Raw genomic sequence first — 16,223 nt, 5'->3', positions numbered from 1 at the left:
CCTCTATGCGTGTTACATATGGACATATGGATGTTACACACACACACACACACACACACACACAGTATACTTGTGGGGAAAATACTATTGGGTATGCTCTTACGTACCCCCAAAAGAATGATCTCTGAAATATTATAGACAAAGCATTTAGGCTACATTTCTTTTTACTTTAACTACTGGCTAGTGGCGAAGAACATAGCCCTACTGGGTAATCTTATTTAAGAATTTAAGAAGCGAGCACGTCAAAATGGACAAAGGCATGGATATAACTTAGAAATAAATGCTAATGCCAACATAAAAAACATGCCAAAAAACAAACAAAAACTATGTTTAATCAAACTCAACATGTGTACTGTGCAAGGTCATCTTTCTTGTACAAATTATTACACGTTATTGGATTCTTAGATGTGAATATTAAAAATTAGGTTTCGCTTTATGTCCACTAGGCGGCACTGTGACCACAGCTGCTTAATTTTACTGCTCACGTTTAAAGGAAAAAATATAGATATACACGTTAAATACATAACGTGACAGAACGCAGAATAGATTTAAATGTTATCAATGTACACAAAAATGTTATTGATTTCTTTGTATTTTCATTTCTGATCATAAAATAATGGAAACAATGAAAAGAAACATTTCCTGCTTGTTTCTTTCTTTTTATAACCTTGGAAGTTGAATAAAAATGATGTCCATGAGAGTTATCTCGATCCTTCGAATAGGACATGCCTTTCAGTTGTATTAACACTGCTTAGATTTATACTGAGAAACTTAAAAACTAAATTTCAAGATCATATTCAAATTTGATTCAGATGGTGTCCGTATTACAGTACTTTATGATAGCTTATGTGGTCAATTCTATAACTACACTATTTCATAGAATGGCCTACTCTGTTGTGATTAAGACTATAATCAGTATCATGAAGTCAGGGTTTATGCTTCAAGGGGAGTTTACATTAGGGATATTCCTTCAAATTTCCTTATTCCGGTGAATTTGCAATGACCTATTTTTGTACTTATGTCTAATTCCATTATATGTGTAAAGCTCTCATCATACTCGGGTCTTATATTAATATTATGAAAATGTTTTATAAATAATACTTGATGTGTACATTATCTGAATTTACTAAGCTCTAAAGTTTTGAAATGGACTTTGGCAGTTTCAGAGGTTTTCTGCATGCCCAAGGCTAAACTCATTGTGACCCAATAAATTGAAAAAAGGACTTACAATAGCTGTCAGCAGCTTTCACCTTTAAATCACTTGTAGAAGTTGTAGAGTCTGGGGTGGAACAGTACACCCTGGACAGGACGAATTACTCAACACCTCCTGTAGGCTGCAAACTCAGCAAAGGGTTTTTCAGGATTAATTTAAGCTATACATTTTTGTTACTGAAGAATTGTTTTAATATAACACTTTTAAAATTTTTGCATCAATAATTGAGTGTAAACCTGTATTTATTGCTAATATTGAACCCCCAAATTAGTTTTCTTCTCTTACACTTAATATAAAATACGTTTTTAGCCCACATTTTGATCATATGTTAGATATACCCTTTTAAGTAATATTATGATGAAGCCTGAATCATTCACAAACAATAATGGCAGTGAAATCACAAAGGGAAATACTTTGCACAGGTAATGACTCAAGTCAGGAATATTTATATTTATATAGTAAGGATATCTGTGTAGACTGAGATGAACCATATACTATATTAAAAGCACTTTGAACATACACTCAATGAGCAAGTGTCACGGTGAGGCGGCCCCCTACCGGCCGCCTCCGTCTACAGCGGCTGTTGTTGTTGTTTTGTGACGTCATGTGCGTCCCTCAGGTGGGCGGAGCCCGTGATCCGTCTCACCTGAGGGTCGTTTGTTTGCCTATATATGTCTTGTCTTTGTACCAGTTGACCGCTGGTCATTATATCCTTAATTTGGATCTTTTGCATGGGTTTTGGTTTGCACACTTTCTATTAAACCATCCTTTTTCCCTGAGACTTGGCGTGATCGCTTCCTTTTCAGTTGCTCACACCGCCCGTCACAGCAAGTTATTCTACCCTGGTTCTTTCTTATTAATTTCATCCTATTTGCAGTTAGGACACATCTTTGCAGTCAGCCTCTATGTAGCATCAGTCAAATCACTTCAATGTGTGTTCATTCAAATTTTCATTGTGTTATTTTTGACTGATAAATAGGACTAGATGTTACAATCCCTATTGGTGCTTCATTGGCTGTTTTGAGGATGTTTTGATATAGAATGGAAAGTTGACCACCAAAGGATGCTGGGACACATTTTTGTGCATCTCCTTCACAATTCCATTGATGGTCAACTACAAGGGATTACATAATCCAGCACTGGATTTGAGTTTGAGGTCCAGATTTGAAAACCACTGCTACAGAGAGTATGCCTATTACAACAAAGTCAGTGGGAGTCACTGCAGTTATGCCCACTGAGTGTCAGAATGAGTGTAGTGTCAGTGTCAGTGTGAATGTCACAAAACATCTAACTTAGCTTAAATGGGAACAAGTGATTATATTGTGATTGGACAGGTTCAGCAAGAATTCAGGTTCTTTTTTACAGAAAAGAGCTAATGAAAATAGATCAGTGTTAGCTAGCCAAGGCAAATGTACTTTAGATAGTTTGTCTGCAAACTGTAGATTTGGAAATTATACAGGCATTATTATTACTTTAATGCTGCCCAGTTGAAATCCCTACTGAGCTTGAAGGTTTGTAAACTCTTCAGAAGGTTCTATATTGACAGATCATCACACAAGTCCTAAATGTTCTACATTGACCTTTTGCCCTTGGCATGACCTTTGTTGGTCGACCACTCCTGGGCAGTGAAATAACGGCCTTGAATTTCCTCCATTTGTACACAATCTGTCTGTGGTCTCTTTAGTGATGGTTTTGTAAACTTTTCCAGTCTGATAAGCATCAACAACTCTTCTTCCGATGTCCTCAGAAATGTCCTTTATTCGTAACCTGATGCACTTCCTGTAATGACTGACTTGGAGCAGGTAGATGCAGGTGCTGTGAACAGTGAGATTTATTTAGTGCCAATCGAGAAGAGGAGTCATAACAGTCAGGGGCCATCACAGACAATCAGACACAGATCAGTAACCAATACGTAAAGACATGACAAAGGAGGGGCTAAAGAGAACATGAACACAAGATGGACAGGTGGGGCGGAGCCAGACGTGACACTTCCACGAACGTTGTGAAGATCAGACTTTGCTAGATCCCTGTTCTGTAAATAAAACGGCGGCCACTCACACCTGATTGTCATCTCGTTGAGTGAGAATACCTGTGAAGTATTTGCTAAAAGCTTCACATACGTTCACAGATATGTAATATTGGATCATTTTCATCAATAAATAAATGACGGTGTCTAATATTTTTCTCATTTGTTTGCTTTGGTTCTCTTTATCTACTTTTATGGCTTTGTTACAATGTGATGATGGCATAGGTCTAAAGGGATTGCAAACTTCGCAAGCACCATATATATATATATATATATATATATATATATATATATATATATATATATATATATATATATATATATATATATATATATATATATATCTGAAAAAAATGGTATGTGGGTTTATATGTACATGAAAGTCTGCAATAGTGTATAGTGAAGTAATGCAGAGCCCATGTGGAAACAGTAGTGCTAGGAAAGTACAAGGTCATTTTCAGTGTAATGGTTTGAAATTGACCGAGGCTCTTCTGGTGAGAGCAGCATATTGGCACATCTAGTGTACCCTTTTTATGCCTCTATTTTTGTGTGGCACTGGCACAAGAAACTAATGATTCTTATTATGCTAACTTACTTTTCCAAACAGATCTGCTTTGTGTTTGCGTCTGGTTTTGATGTTGTTTTTTTTGGAACGACGTGGACCAATTGTGGTGTGTCAAGGTGTCCACACACCTGCCCATGTGATATTTTAGCATTGGCTTTGATATTGTTAGGATTGCCCAACACTGTTCAACACTTCTACTAATGTTTGAAATATTTTATTATGGGATGTTGCCTGATAACATTAGGCTCATTAGACTAATGGGTAATAAACCATCTGTTCCCAGGTCATAATTTTCATTATGACCTTCTGTCAGCCAGAGAATCAACCTTATACCATGTAATATCATGTCATTTAATGGAAGTCTAATGCTAGTAAAACAGATGTATGTATTTGTGGGTTTCATTCTGTACACAGGACTCTACTCGTGCATGCACTGTGCTGTTGTTATTGCAGAGCTAATCGTGTGCTGATTACAACAGAGCTGATCGTGTCCCCAGACAGCTCAGTCTCCTGTGCCACTATCTGAGATGTCAGTGGCTTCACAGCTGCCCTGTTCACGTTTCCTCCTCATCGCTTTCTGCTGAATCCTCACGCTTCTCTGAGATACATAGCAGATGTGAATTTACAACTGAGATTTGAGATATGAAACGTGAATAGCAAAACATACTCTTAGATACTTTAAACATATGCATGATATACTATGTACAAACTGTACATCAATACATCTATGTACATCAGGAAGACCATTCCATGTTTAAATTTGACTATGAAGAGTGAAAAGATTAATAAGCAATTCTTAAGATTAAACAGGACTAACTGACAAATATGTAATTAATTAATGCTTGAGTGTCTAAAATTATCTACATATCCACATGTGTCTCTTATATGATACAAAATCTTACAAAACAAAAGAACTCAAGAATGATCTCTCAGCTTACGCCTTAATGACACCCAGCTTACCCTTGTGCAAAGATGGGAGTATTCTTTATTCTATATAATATAATAAAGAATACTCCCATCTTTCCATGCATTTAGAGACGTAAAGCAACCATGACACAATTGATGTAGTGGCTTGTTGAGTTATATGAGGTACAGGCTGTATGAGTAATTTCAGCTGAATAAAATTTGGTTTTGTCAAGATTTTAATGTCTGAATCTTTTGTGTGTAGTATATACTTCAGCAATTATGTAAACTGGCAAATTAATATTCACAGGACTGTGGAATAAATTGTATTTTGTTACAATGGGTTGTAAATATTGGTTTAAACTGCATTTCTTACATTATCTTACAATCCATGAATCTTCTAGGGTGTTTAACATCTACATTAAATGATTCCTGATGGTCTGAGAATTAAGAAAAACTGACAGTTTGGTTTACTGACACCCTGTACTGTTACTGTACATGACTGCCCAGGCCATGGGCAGTCATGGCCTGGTGGTAGGGAACTGGTCTTGTGACCGGAGGGTCGTGGGTTCGATTCCCAGACCTGAGGCCATGCCTGAGGTGCCCTTGAGCAAGGCACCTAACCCCAACTGCTCCCTGGGCGCCGGGCTAGGGCTGCCCACCGCTCTGGGCACATGTGATCCACAGCCCCCTAGTAATCACTAGTGTGTGTGTGTGTTCTAACTGCACAGATGGGTTAAAAGTGGAGGACAAATTTCGATTGCGGTGTAAAAATCACAATTGACAAAATATGGCACATTCACATTTGCATATTTACTGCAATCTCAGAGATAATGTTAGAAATATGAGAGGACGTGTTTAATTTTCACAATTAAACATAATACCACATGTGCAGCTGATGATGTTTACCATTGAAGGCAGAAAGAAAGATTCCTGTTGTCCTTTAGACACCTCGAACATTTGACTGCAGGAATAACAGTGTGAAGAAGTGAAATATGATATCATAGCCTGAAAGTCCATGCTTGGATTTGTGATCTTTTTTGTCAAACTCATGGAAGAGACAGGATAAAAAGGAATGCTCTTTAGTATGCAGGGAGAGTGCTCCACTCAGGGGGAAACACATTTATCCTGCAGAGTTCATTGGGGCTACAGGGAACAGTTTTGTTTGTGGTTAGTCAAAAGTCTCTTATCATCTTCATTCACCTGTTACTACGAGTGGCATCTTATGAAGAAGAGGGCTTCGTAATTACAATACATCTAATTAAAACAGAGAAAACGGCGATCCGCTGGGAAGGAAGTGCAGCCATGCTCGCACATGCTCAGAGATGATCGGTCAAGGGCAGCTGAAGGAAGACAGCTGTCAAAATACCGACAGAGGACATTTACCAGAGACGCATGCTGCCTTGTGTGAACCGGAACAGTTTTACATGAAGGGACAGAACACAGTGCCTCCAAACTGCTGTGCAGCACTGCCTGTAAATGAGCTAATACTAGTTACTAAACGGGTAAAGGTTTATTGGTGACATTTGTAAATAAGCCTCTTTTTATTATGTGTCTTCGTTTAGAATTATCAACCAAACATGCTCATTATAGAGGCTATTTGCTGGACATTAGAAGCTTGTTGTAGCCTGCTGGTTTTGACATTTTGGATTTAAAAACCTTAGCTGAACACTTCAGTTTTGAGCTCTTCACAGCAGTGGAGCTACTGATAAAATATAATGTGCAGAAAGGACACAAAGGTTCAGGTGGTGGAAGTAGTTACATTCAAGGCAAAATTTTCACCTTTTAATGCATTATTCACCTCTTTCTATTGGGTTAAAATTGCTTTCGGATTGGGTTCAATCAGTTATCTTTTCTGATTGAAATGTTTAAATTAAGGGTTTATTTTTAGCACCAATCATGTTATTAATATGATTATTTCAAGAATGATTAGACTGTGTATAAATGCACACCAACTGAGACTGAACAGGTGAAGCTTGGATTCATTAATTTTCCCAGGAAATGAGTGTAAAATTGACATGTCAGCCCAATACAGTAAAGGAAGTAACAGTAATAGAGCTGCACAGACTCTAAATTCAACACCCTACCCTGGAACACAGCAGTAGATCACACCCAGAAGAGGTGACAGAAACCAACCCAACACCTAACATACACAGCTCAACACAGACGATGACCAGTGTAGGTTACAGAATAGATTGATATATAACTAATATGATAGCAAATGCAGGATAAGGTATTGTAAAAATGGAGAATGTACCATTAGTATTTATAGAAATTAGCATGTATAGAAAGTGACACAAAGTCTTAAGTGGCGCCCCCTAGTGGGAGAGCAAGAGAGATCTCCATTGCTTGATGCTGGACTTTCACTGATTAGCCGTTATTCAGATCAATTTTAAAGTCTTCACTTTATACCCCTCTTTATACCCCTGGAAGAGTTTAAGGTGAAGGTGGAGTAAAGCCCCCCCAGTCCCCCTACCTTCCAGAATTATTGGCTGATCTTGGTTCAATCTTACACATATTTTACATATATATTTGTATATATCTTTAATGTATAATGTAATGCGGTCTGGGTTCGATTCTCGGTCTGGGCTGCTCTGTGTGGAGTTTGCATGTTCTCCCTGTGCCTGCGTGGGTTTCGTTTCCTCCCACTGTCCAAAGACATGCGTGTTGGGTTGATTGATCATGCTACATTGCCCGTAGGTGTGAGTGCGTGCGTGTGTGTTGGCCATGCGGTGGACTGGCGACCTGCCCATGGTGTACCCTGCCTTCGCCCGGAGATGTTGGGATTGGCTCCAGCCCCCCCGTGACCCCGACTAGCGGGATTAAGCGGTTCAGATAATGGATGGATGGATATATAGTTGTATATAGTGAATACTAAGTCATCAATGTGTTGAACATATGGACACAGCTCTGTTATCTCTTTATTGGACAAGCTTGATAGCACTCTGTTTTGTTTGTGGTTCGTCTGAGTTGACTTCCGATTCTCTGAAGTGACAAGAGTGTCCGACTTGTGGCTTTGCTGTTAGATTAAATGGTTGGTTTGTTTTATAACCAATAATTAACCTGATCAAATACTTTGGTCAAATACTTGGTCTGTAAATGGAAACTATAATTGTTCCAACTGGCACATCCCTCTCCTCTCTCTCTCTCTCTCTCTCTCGCTCTCTCTCAGTCTCTCTCTCAAAAAAGTGATATAGTAAAAATGTCAGTATAGTATACAAGGTTTCCAGAGAAACATAATGTTTCTAAAATTACATTTGCAATGTCCTATATTATACATGCAATGTGCGTCTATGCGTGCGTGTGTGTGTGTGTGTGTGTGTGTGTGTGTGTGTGTGTGTGTGTGTGTGTGTGTGTGTGTGTGTGTGTTTGTGTGTGTGTGTGTGTGTGTGTGTGTGCGTGTGTGTGTGTGTGAGTCATTGTCCTTGGCTATAATACAGCTAGGTAAAGCAATCTTCAGATTCAATGACTCATAAAAGATGGCAAGTCATACCATTATAGATCTATGAACACATTTACCAGCTGGAAACAGACATTCTGGGTGGAAGGCACCATATGGTTTGCTATAAATGTAAACAAGTATTAATTTGGGAAAATGATGAAAGATGATTCAACAGTTCATTTGTCTTTTTTATTTCTTGTATCAGGATGTTGTACTATAGCCTGAGATACAAACAGTTTTCCAACCTCATTATTATGCAAACATCATCAGCTGTTTAGGCATTTTCATCTTCCTCTTCCTTCAGGTGACAGTTCATCATGGTGGGAAACAGAATTACAGGAAATAATTGGAGATAAGTTAATAATTCAAGAGCAACGAGATGACAAATGTGTTTCTAAACATACTGATAGCAAGCATATATTCAAAAGAACAGAAATATTTTCTAAATGCATTTAAATTAGTTATTGAAATGATATTATTAATGACAATATTTTAATTAATAACTCAGGAAAAACAACATAACACACCAATATCCTCTCTAACCTCCAGGTTAATCAATGTGTTGAATCATGAGATTGATTCAACAGGGAGTCATCAATCTCTTATAACTGCAGGAGTGTCTGTATCTGTGTCTGTATCTGTGTGTGTGTGTGTGTGTGTGTGTGTGTGTGTGTGTGTGTGTGTGTGTGTGTGTGTGTGTGTGTGTGTGTGTGTGAGTGCATTTGAGAATTCACTAACGTTCTCAGCCACAGGGTTTGCTTTCAAATGTTTTGCTCATTCAAGCATTTGTGGTTACTAAACCCACATCAAAGCAGCTCGTGCTCTGCTACATGTGCTGCATTTTTTGTTTTTGTTTTGGTAATTTGCACTGTAAACATGCAATATTATTTTTCATAAATTCCCGCAGCTGTATGTATACTTTATCCCCCAGCACAGCTGTAAACTACTCAGAAAAAAAAAACAAAAAGAAAAATACACAAAAGAAATATTTTCAACACTGAATATTTTGTACCCACATGCTACCAAATGTTTTGTGTCTGTTTACAGAATTATAAGTATCTTCCCAGGACACATAAAATATTGAACAAGGCTCTTGCCGCTGGCTGTGTATTGCAGCTACAGTCCTACCTACAAATCAAGAGACCCAACTTAGGACCCAGATGTGAATAATGAAGACATACGTGTTCCAACGTGTTTCTGTGTTTCTTCAGAAAGTGCTTTGCTTGAGCTTTTCAATTTGTGTACATCTTTGGATCATGGATTTCTGTAATTTCTAGAAAACTACATCAATATTGTCCAAATATAAGATATAATATCAAAGGCAACTTTAATCACAAGCTTTTAGTTATGCTTTATTCGTTCCCAATGTGTTTCTGTGTATTCAGGGTGCTGTCTCCATGATTGAATTACAGTGCTTTCCAGAGCACTAGGTCTTTTAGGAAAGCCCTCTATCTGTTGGCTGTTGGTGACTGCTTTGAAATGATATACATACAGGGAGTAACAGAGTGTGCATATCTGATGCAGCCTGGTGCCAGACATGCTGAGATGGAAAATGTGTAGCTCATTTGCATATCACAGTTGAAGAAGACAGCTGAGCTGAAACTACTGGGGTTTAATCACCACAGTTACAGAATTAATCTACTGATATTTTATACATGGTTAGTATCAGAGGAATACTGCAGCGGTTCCTTTAATGTGTACGTGAAGAGGATCTTTGTGTCAAAGTCATTGGTTGATTTTTTTTCCTGAGAAACGAGTCCTTAGAGTTTTACAGCTCCTGTTGTGTTTGAGTTTTCCTCTCTGTGAGGAGCTGATGCTGTGGTCCCGCCTGCTGGCCAGAGTGAAGGTGAAAGGACTTGGTCCTCACAGGCTCGTCCACGAATGCAGCACAAGCTGCTCTTAATGTCGGGGGTGACATGAGGTGCCTGTTGTTTCAAACCCAAAAAAAACCCCAGAAGAACCCAGACGTGGTTCTGTGTATGTGTCTGGTCAGGATACAGTTCAGTTCAGTTCAGGATACAGTTCCAACAGCCATGCTCCCTCTCAGGATCTCATGATGGGAAGTATGTCACAGCCCAGACCAGAAGGAACCAGTGGCAGTTAATCTTGTAACAAATCACACAGCCTCACGCCATTTTTTACATATCTTGCCAATAGTTTAGGAAGGCACTGGATAAATTCAGAGCACCTATACCCTTCCAAGGTGTGCTGGAGTTTAAACAGAAGCCTACCATAATAAACCGGTCATGTCCGAGGTTACATCTTTTTATGTATGTCATAACAAATCCAACAAAAATTATGAAGGTACCTGCTGCCAAATCTTTCTTTGCTTTCAGAATGTGTTGTTTTGTTTGATGCTTTGCAGCAAGATGAAAAGATGGTAGAAACCTTTTTGCTTCTTTGAGGCACCCTTAGCTGTAAGTGACAGACTAGGCAAGAAATGATGGAGCCCAAGTATTTTATTCTATGTCCAGATGGCTGAAATTGTTGAGGTTATCAGCTGTACTGGAGCCATAATGGGGTCATCACGGCTTTCCCCTCTTCTCTCTGGCTACTACAGTATCTGCCCACTGATACATCCTATGTGCTGCGCTACTGCAGTTCCTGCAGGCCTATAATAGGATGTGGTAGTGGTGGTGATTGCGGGGGTGGGGTGAAGGGTCCTTTTCACACTTTCTCACTTACTGCGTCAGAATCCCGCACTGAATATTCACAAGTATGAGGCTATATCTTATTGATGTTTGACAAGTAAATGCAACTGTATTTTGCTTCGCAGAATATGAATGTATAGCAGACAGTTGCAGGTAAATCCTGTAACCAGACCCTTTATAGAAGAGGTAAGATGTGGTTCTAGCTCTGCTCCAGTGATGTAATCAAAAATGCACTTAACTGCAAAATCATTCTGGATTTATTCCTGTTGAGTGGCATGTGCTGACTGCAAGTGTTGTGCTGCCATCTGAAAGGCCCTGTCTGGTGCTAAACCCCTCCCCAGCTGTCTATTGAGCCTGAGGAATGAGAGACTCAGGTATTCAAAGTGCATATAGCATCTGCCACATGGTCCCTGCTGTTCTTGGTATAATAACTCTTGGGGTGTAAACAAATCATTTCAACAGCAAATATATGGTGATAATGGCACATTTAACACTTTCAACACCAAAGAACAACAAACCTATTTATTCTATATGTTGTCCTATGATACAGTGTCCTGGTAAAGGCAGTTTGCAAAGGCAAATGTAGTTTGAATTTTGTAATTCAAAAAATACCAATTACAACATCTGTGTTGATTATAAAGATTTGTATTGACATTTTCCATGTCTGGTTTGCATTCACTATATTTACCAAAATATTATAAGCAAATTCAAAACTGGTGGGTACATCTGTCTGTCTGTGTGTCTGTCTGTCATGACGTACTTGGACCCCAGAGAGCCACTCATTCAAACATACATGCGCACTAAAACGCAGGCACACACGCACACACGCACACACGCCACCACACCTGCCTCGCCCCAATCACCTGATTATCCTGTGTACCTATCCCTGGCTTCATGGACGTAATTTTGTAATAAAAAGTGGGGGGGATATGGATTCGTCGCTATTTAAATATTTGGTTTTAACCGTAAAAACGGGGGGGGGGGGGGGGGGGGGGGGGGGGGGGGGGGGGGACAACACCGACTTTTGAAAAAGTATTGGCACGACCAATATATAGAGGGGAAAGCCAGGCACGGATGTAATTTGGGGGGGGGGGACATGTCCCCCCACATGAACCCCCCCCCCCCCAAATTACGTCCGTGCCTGGCTTTCCCCTCTATATATGCCCACTGGTTCTCTGTACCAGTGCTGCCCATTGCTCCTTGCTATGCGCATGAGAATCGCTATGATGCTATGAGACTTACCACGGCTTCAGACCTAACACTGGTTCAGACTTTTCACAGAGTCAGATTAGCCACTGCTTCAGACTTACTACTGCTTCAGACTTACCATTGTGTCAGAATTACCACTGCGTAACACTGTGTGAGACTTACCAGATTTACCACTGCTTCAGACTTATCTTGTGCCAGATTTATCATGCTTCAGACTTCAATGCTGCTTCAATGCTACAAGAATTACTTCTATTTCACCTTTTTTTCCCTTTGCACTCACTGTTGTGTTGTGTTGCTATGGTGAATAAAGCTGTACGTGCCCCTCACTGCCTCCTTGCCGCCATTACAGAAACCTACATTTCTGACACACAATTCTAAACAAAAGGCACTGGGTTGAGTGTACTGTAGGCTTAAAGAAAACAGAATCATTTGCGTTTGCGTTTAATCGTGAACATCAGCTAGTGAAAAAAACTATTGTGATGACAAAAATGGCACGACCAATATTCCAAACACCTGTTCACAATTTGTAAGTGTTGTTGATATTCTATGATGTCTCAAAATAAAGATGAAGCAAGAGACAGCCACTCAAATGTGGACTGTAATTTTGACCTGAACCTGCATTTTTATACCAGACAGACTCCTTGAAGACTGTGTAGAACCTCACAAGGTTATCTTTTGATATTCTCCTTCATAACCCTCAAGTCCCTCACAATGTACTGATCAAATGTTTAAAAGTACATGATTTTGATATGATTTATGTTACATTTAAAGCTATATATATACTCTATGCTGTATGTATATATGTTTTGCTGTTGCGCTGGGGGATGACAAAAACCAACTGACCACTAATGCAAAATGATTCAAAAATTAAGCTTTGCATTTTCAACAACAATAACCCTGTATTGATTAAGATGATTTGTGATAACAAGCAGTTTATGTGAAAATTAATCCAGTCTTCAACTGAAGTCCAAAGCAATGTTGATGTAAAAAAAAAGTTCATTTTAGTCCAACCAATTTGTTTTGTGTCAAGGAAAGAAGATGAAAATGTTCACTTTAAATAACACGTCTTGTAGATAAACGTTTGTCTAAAAAAGGAATGGTAATGTCTCAGCAAGAGCATGAGCACTGCTTAAAATCTAAGCAAACAATCCGCCCATAAATTCTCCTGGCGTACAAGTCTTTTCTAATGGATAGTTGGTGGGAAGAAAATATTCCTGCCTTTTATCTTGAAAACTGTAACAAGTTCTTTTTATTTAATGGATGAACATGGTAGGAAACGTGTCTCTAGAAAAATGACTATGGAGTAAAATGTAGAAAGCACAATGTTCTATGATTTTCAGTATTTTAATTGCCAACATTTAAATGTCCATCAGTGACACCTTCATTAAAACACTTTATTACTGTGCTATGTCTAGACATAGAAGTAGATGACTAGATGTAGAATACCTGGTCTTGTATGTCTACTTAGAGTTGAACCATTTATTTTATGCTTACTGCTGTTTTTCTCTTTTTAAAGTAAAAATGCCAACAAGCACCCCAAAACATCTTGCTTTATACATCACAATAGAATTTTTTATTAACAGGCGGTGCACATGAAATTTAAATTCCTCAATAAATGACACAGCATTTCTACAAAACTGTCCCCTTCTGAAACCTGCTATATTGGTTCTCATAAAATCTTGGTTCTGCTTGTGTTCCAGCTGCCACACACATCACATCACACTTGTCCTGGTCAATAAAATACAGCAAGGACAAGCTTTTCACAGGCAGTTATTCTACACACCCAAACGGCCAAAGCCACATCACGCAGAGATTCAGAACCGGTCTGCTTCTGGTGTGCCGAGTCAGTGAAATCAACAGAGCATAAGCCCACAATTTGACTTTCCGAAGCTGATTACACATTTCTGCAGCACATGGACCCCAGCAGCTGGTACGTGGAGAGGGTGGATAAAACATGACCTCCGTGACACACAACCCTCCAGATAATGAACCAAACGCTGCAGAACAGCTCTCTGGAACTCGGTCCTATTCCTCCGAGAGACACTGCTGAAGTGTGCGCTAATGCCGAGTGGCTCAACAAAAATTGGAGCAGGGATCGCAGATTAAGCTTGTATTTATTTGTGGCCATTTCACTGTCCATTAGCAGAGAACATTCTGTCCGGTCGCGTCGGCTCGCTGCCAATCACAAATTTGCTGCAGGTAAGACATAATGGCTTCGGTCCATCCTGAGTGAAACAGGTCCTATTCGGATTCATTTTCCTGTATTTTATCAGTTTATCTCATAAACAGATTGGGAATTAGCATCATGTTTCATTTTTATATCAACTATTTATAACCTGGCTTTTTGAAAATCATCTATTTTACATATTTTGCTACCAATACCATTGATGCAACTGGACCGTTTTCACCATGGTACTTCTTGGGATCTTAGGTCTGCTAAGGCGTGGAGTTCAAATATACCGTAACTCTTCTATCCATTTGAATAGACTGGCATATTACATATCCATGAAACCAATCTTCCTTGTCACACGAGAATGGACATAACACTGGTTTTTTTCAAGTTTTACATGAAAACATACGAACTGTCTATTAATTGCAGTTTCATGTTTCTACCATATCGTAATACTAATGCTGTTTCGAAATGCACTGCAAAATTTGTTTTTTTATGGACATTTTAACAAATCGTGCCTAATTGAGATGATTAAAATGTATGTGATTTACCAGAGTAGATCTTGCAGGATGGTCTTGTCACCATGGAAACAGCCGACTCTTCTGCTACTAAAGACATCAGAGCAATGCTGTTCCTGTCCACGGCCCTATTGGCATTTGTTACGCAATACCTCTCCACCTCCCAGAACAGTGAGAGTGGCTTTGATTGCACCATGCCAACATAATCTCATTCTTCATAAAGACTTTACAGTGTAAGTAATATTTCACATAGCATTGACACCACTGCAGTGTAACAGCAATGCAGCATGCAGTTTCAGGATTGTACACTATTATTTACAATTACTGCAAATAATTCTATATTATTCACTAACTATTTGAGTGAAATACACTCATGTGAAGCCCTGAGTGAAAAGATCATACAAACATCAAAATGTCTGGACAGCTAAGCTGCACTTCAGGATCACTGCGGTGTGATATGAGGAGAGTCAGAAGGCAGTTAGGACATTTTGTAGTATCACACGCTGAGCCCACTGTGTCGTGCCTGGTGAGCAGCGGCATGTTCACTTCCTCAGAAGTCTACATAATATAGAGCAGAGATCTTACAGCCATTCTGAAGACCTAACTAGGGGATTGTTTACATGGGCCACATGCCAAATTAGTGTTCCTTTAGTGTTCCTTTAGATGGGCCATATGCCAATTTAGTGTTCCTTGGAGATTCTGTTAATTCTGTGTGTTGTGCCAGACTCTATGTTGCATAATTGCACTATGTGTGAAAAGACAAGACTGAATTGTTGTCCTTATTTCAATTTTCTGCTGTTTTAACTGAAAAGTCTTTGTCTCAAAATGATCTTCTCAAATGCAATGAAACAAGAAAAACACTTCAGATATACTTAATCTTGTGTTATTTGATTTTGTTTCACATAAATGTGTTCCCCCCCTTGTTTACAATGGAGCAGATATCTACTGACAAACCATTGTTGATCTTAATGGGTGCAAAGCAAGTGACACATTAAAGAAGCAAGAAGAATAATCCTATTTTGTCTGAACACAGGTTGCCTGTTATTTGAAAAAGAATTGTTATGGCTTTCACTGAAAGCAGGTGCTATCAGTTGTGACCATGTAGTTGTGTGTTTTTGTTCTATTTTCACTCAGAGATTTCAAACGCATTCGGCATATGAAGAGGATGACATTTTGTAAGAAGGGCATGTAAAATGTAAAATATGGCAAACAACTTTTGATGATTTGGGGCCATTGTGACAATTGGTTTAATTATTTCACAGAAGTAATGGTCTGTACCGGCCAAAACTCTGGTTGTCTCTGGCAGGAAGACATCATCTTGGCTAAGGAAGGATAACAGTTATTCAAAAGTACTTGAAAATTAATAAAATGGTTGGCTGCAAATCAATTAATCATTTTGCTATAGCCTTAGGTGTTCTGACCTCACCCTGTTAAGAATATTGGGTAAAACAAAGATGAATCAGTTAAAGATAGAGAACTTTCTTACCTGTAATGAATGCATTATTCTTTTTAGACATTTTTTCAAG

This window comes from Brachyhypopomus gauderio, chromosome 15 (genome assembly GCF_052324685.1).
Source record: "Brachyhypopomus gauderio isolate BG-103 chromosome 15, BGAUD_0.2, whole genome shotgun sequence".
NCBI classification, from domain to species: domain Eukaryota; kingdom Metazoa; phylum Chordata; class Actinopteri; order Gymnotiformes; family Hypopomidae; genus Brachyhypopomus; species Brachyhypopomus gauderio.
The sequence above is the reverse complement of the archived record's forward strand: the minus strand, read 5'-3'. Positions refer to the sequence as shown.